This window comes from Schistocerca americana, unplaced genomic scaffold, assembly GCF_021461395.2.
Source record: "Schistocerca americana isolate TAMUIC-IGC-003095 unplaced genomic scaffold, iqSchAmer2.1 HiC_scaffold_753, whole genome shotgun sequence".
Lineage (NCBI taxonomy): Eukaryota > Metazoa > Arthropoda > Insecta > Orthoptera > Acrididae > Schistocerca > Schistocerca americana.
Window position 1 is genome coordinate 10,001 of NW_025726515.1, and position 5,000 is coordinate 15,000.

Here is a 5,000-nt window from a genome sequence, read left to right on the forward strand (position 1 = left end):
GCCGAGGGAGGATGGGGCTTCCCCGCCCTTCACGGGGCGGCGGCCTCCGCACTCCCGGGGCGTCTCGTCCTCATTGCGAGGTGAGGCGCACCTAGAGCGTACACGTTGGGACCCGAAAGATGGTGAACTATGCCTGGCCAGGACGAAGTCAGGGGAAACCCTGATGGAGGTCCGTAGCGATTCTGACGTGCAAATCGATCGTCGGAGCTGGGTATAGGGGCGAAAGACTAATCGAACCATCTAGTAGCTGGTTCCCTCCGAAGTTTCCCTCAGGATAGCTGGTGCTCGTACGAGTCTCATCCGGTAAAGCGAATGATTAGAGGCCTTGGGGCCGAAACGACCTCAACCTATTCTCAAACTTTAAATGGGTGAGATCTCCGGCTTGCTTGATATGCTGAAGCCGCGAGCAAACGACTCGGATCGGAGTGCCAAGTGGGCCACTTTTGGTAAGCAGAACTGGCGCTGTGGGATGAACCAAACGCCGAGTTAAGGCGCCCGAATCGACGCTCATGGGAAACCATGAAAGGCGTTGGTTGCTTAAGACAGCAGGACGGTGGCCATGGAAGTCGGAATCCGCTAAGGAGTGTGTAACAACTCACCTGCCGAAGCAACTAGCCCTGAAAATGGATGGCGCTGAAGCGTCGTGCCTATACTCGGCCGTCAGTCTGGCAGTCATGGCCGGTCCTTGCGGCCGGCCGCGAAGCCCTGACGAGTAGGAGGGTCGCGGCGGTGGGCGCAGAAGGGTCTGGGCGTGAGCCTGCCTGGAGCCGCCGTCGGTGCAGATCTTGGTGGTAGTAGCAAATACTCCAGCGAGGCCCTGGAGGGCTGACGCGGAGAAGGGTTTCGTGTGAACAGCCGTTGCACACGAGTCAGTCGATCCTAAGCCCTAGGAGAAATCCGATGTTGATGGGGGCCGTCATAGCATGATGCACTTTGTGCTGGCCCCCGTTGGGCGAAAGGGAATCCGGTTCCTATTCCGGAACCCGGCAGCGGAACCGATACAAGTCGGGCCCCTCTTTTAGAGATGCTCGTCGGGGTAACCCAAAAGGACCCGGAGACGCCGTCGGGAGATCGGGGAAGAGTTTTCTTTTCTGCATGAGCGTTCGAGTTCCCTGGAATCCTCTAGCAGGGAGATAGGGTTTGGAACGCGAAGAGCACCGCAGTTGCGGCGGTGTCCCGATCTTCCCCTCGGACCTTGAAAATCCGGGAGAGGGCCACGTGGAGGTGTCGCGCCGGTTCGTACCCATATCCGCAGCAGGTCTCCAAGGTGAAGAGCCTCTAGTCGATAGAATAATGTAGGTAAGGGAAGTCGGCAAATTGGATCCGTAACTTCGGGATAAGGATTGGCTCTGAGGATCGGGGCGTGTCGGGCTTGGTCGGGAAGTGGGTCAGCGCTAACGTGCCGGGCCTGGGCGAGGTGAGTGCCGTAGGGGTGCCGGTAAGCGCGGGCGTTTAGCGCGGGCGTGGTCTGCTCTCGCCGTTGGTTGGCCTCGTGCTGGCCGGCGGTGCAGGATGCGCGCGCCTGCGCGGCGTTCGTGCCCCGGTGCTTCAACCTGCGTGCAGGATCCGAGCTCGGTCCCGTGCCTTGGCCTCCCACGGATCTTCCTTGCTGCGAGGCCGCGTCCGCCTTAGCGTGCTCCTCCGGGGGCGCGCGGGTGCGCGGATTCTCTTCGGCCGCCATTCAACGATCAACTCAGAACTGGCACGGACTGGGGGAATCCGACTGTCTAATTAAAACAAAGCATTGCGATGGCCCTAGCGGGTGTTGACGCAATGTGATTTCTGCCCAGTGCTCTGAATGTCAACGTGAAGAAATTCAAGCAAGCGCGGGTAAACGGCGGGAGCAGCTTGTCCGCCAATTCATGGAGGCACTTGAGATCGGTCGGGGTGAAGAGCCGGCGTCCCGCCGTGGAGCAGCGAGCTCGCTGCCTGACGTGGGCGAGGCCGCTGCGCCGCCCGTCGACGCAGCCGAGGACTTCGCGGCCGACACCACCGGGCCGCCGCCGGAGGGGCCGACTGACGCCGCCATCTGGGAGCATCTGGCGGGGCTACCTGCTTCCGCCCAGCGTTTCTCTGCCCTGGATCGAGTCATTGGTCTGGGGCGGGGCACGCCGCCCGATGTCATCCTGGGCATGCTCCCGGATGCCCTTGCGTCGGTCGGGTCCAGGGGGGAGAGGTCGATCACCAGGACACAGCGGCCGCGCCAACCATCCAAGCGGCCGCCTGCCGCCCCGCCGCTGCAGAAGCGCAAGCGGCGCCGCTGGGAATACGCGCGGACACAGGACGCCTTCCGTAGGTCGCGTGCGCGTTGCGTGCGCGGCTTGCTGGACGGCACCCTGCTGCAGCCGCCACCCGACATCCCCGGTCTGCTGGACTTCTGGGCGGACCTCTTCACGAAGAAGCCGATCTCCACCGCCGGCTTCATCCGTGACCGCCTTCTCCCGCACTCGGAGCCTGTCGCTCCTGAGTGCCTATGGGGGCCGGTCACACGTGAGGAGGTCGCTGCTGCCTTGCCGCCCAGGGGATCGGCAGCCGGGCCGGACGGCCTGACTCCAGCGGAGCTGCGGCGCCTGCCGCATGAAGTCCTGGTGAAACTCTTGAACCTCTTCCTCCTGGCCCGCGCCCTCCCCGAGCGTCTGCTTCGCGCCCGGACGTCACTTCTCCCCAAAACGGCTGCACCAACATCCCCCGCTGACTTTCGCCCCATTACGGTCTGCTCGGTGTTGGCGCGGACCTTTCACAAGGTTCTCGCGTCACGCCTGATGCGTGCATGTGCTGTGGACGAACGTCAGCGGGCATTCATCCCCCGGGATGGGATGTTGGAAAACACCTTCATCTTGGACACTGCTCTCACCGACGCAGTCCGCTCCTGTCGCTCTGTTTTTGTGGCATCGATCGACGTCTCTAAAGCGTTCGATTCGGTGGACCATGCCGCCCTCCGCCCCGTGCTGAGGGCTCATGGCCTGCCGGATTGCTTTATTGAGTACGTCGAGAGGTGCTACGAGGGTAGCACGACGGTGATAGCGGGCGGCGCCGACGTGGGCGTGCCCCTGCAGCCGGCTAGGGGTGTGCGTCAGGGTGACCCCCTCTCCCCCCTCCTTTTCAATTTTGCGGTGGACTATGTTTTGAGTCAACTTCCCTCCCACATCGGAGCTCGGATCCTTGGTCGCAGAGTTAACGCTGCGGCCTTCGCAGATGACGTCCTGCTTTTTGCATCGACCGCGAGGGGATTGCAGTCCCTCATCGACGCAGCCGTCGCAGCCCTCGCCCATCTGGGGCTGCAGATCAACGCCCGGAAGTGTTTCACCCTCGCCTTAGTCGCGTCTGGGCGCGACAAGAAGGTGAAGGTCGACGCCGACGTTACCTTCAAAGCGGGCAACGCCACCGTGCCCGCCCTACGTGTGGGTGAAACCTTCCGGTACCTGGGACTGCAATTCTCCACCGCTGGTCGCTGCGTTTTCAACCCACGACGCCACCTGGTGGAGCAGCTGGACGTCATCTCCCGAGCTCCGCTCAAGCCGCAACAGCGCCTCCACGCCCTCACCACCGTACTTCTGCCTGGCCTGTACCATGGGCTGGCCCTCAGCCGCACCCGAGTGGGTGCGTTGAAAGCGGCAGATGTGACCATCCGTGCCGCCGTCAGGAGATGGTTCCGCCTTCCGGCGGACACTCCCCTGGGCTACTTCCACGCTCCTGTAGCCCAGGGAGGCCTCGGCATCCCATCATGCCGATGGATGGGGCCAACACTTCGCCGGTCCCGTCTCCTGGCGCTGAAGAGGATTGGGCCAGCCGCCGACGGTGCAGGCCGGGACGAGGTGCAGCGTGAGATTGAGGCGCTGGAGCGGCATCTTATGTGGGAGGGCCACCTCCTCAAATCGTCGACGCAGGTTGGAGAGATGTGGGCCGCGCGCCTGCACGTTGCCTTTGACGGTGCGGCGCTGTCATCTTCCGCCGCCGTCAAGGGGCAACACCAGTGGGTCGCTGACACCAGTCGCCTGCTATCTGGGCGTAACTTCATCGACGCTCTCCGCGCCCGCATCAACGCCTTCCCCACGAAGGCACGGCGCAGTCGCGGGCGGGAGGCGGACACCAGATGCCGCGCGGGCTGCCAGGCCGTAGAGACCGCCAACCACGTGTTACAGGCTTGCTTCAGGACGCACGGGTCCCGGGTTAAGCGGCATGACGCGATCGTGCGCTATGTTGCCCGTGGACTCGCGCAGAGGGGCTTCAACGTCTCTGTGGAGCCCCACCTCCGCACACCTGAGGGAATCCGCAAGCCTGACGTGGTGGCGGTTAAAGACGGCATTGCCCGCGTCATCGACGCCCAGGTAGTCGGAGACCATCTCCGGCTCGACTGGTGTCACTCCGAGAAAGCGGCCTACTACAACACGCCGTCCATCAGGCGTGCCATCTCCAACCTGCACCGTGACGTTGAGGAGGTTACAGTGTCCACCGCGACATTGAATTGGAGGGGTGTATGGTCTCCAGCGTCGGCCGGAGATCTCTCCGCACTTGGATTTAGACCCCGAGAACTGGCGGTGCTTAGCACGAGAGTACTGCAAAGCTGCTGCACGAGCTATCGCATTTTCGAATATATGACGGCGCACAGTCCGATGGAGCGAGCCGGCGTCGGATAGGATGCTGGTTATTTTCTTCGCCTTGACTCCTGGGGCCTATCCACAGGAGGAATATCCCGTCTTTGTTCTTTCTTCTTTGTGTACGTAACTTATGTTGTTCTTGTTTCTGTTTTTTTTCCAGCATATATATATGTATATGTATTGTAGTTTTAACCTTTTCTTGTGGCACCGCCCTGTAAGTCCCCACCTCGGTGGCGGACATGGCGTGAAACACCTGCCACACCCTATCTGTACATATATATGTGTTATTCAGCAATGAATAAAGACGGCTAATGAATAGCCAAATGCCTCGTCATCTAATTAGTGACGCGCATGAATGGATTAACGAGATTCCCGCTGTCCCTATCTACTACTTCGGGACCC

At 61.5% G+C, this 5,000-nt stretch overlaps 1 pseudogene; it reads left to right on the forward strand.

Moving 5' to 3' along the window:
• The window catches only part of LOC124590302, a 9,231-nt pseudogene that overhangs the window by 1,021 nt on the left and 3,210 nt on the right, over positions 1-5,000 (forward strand).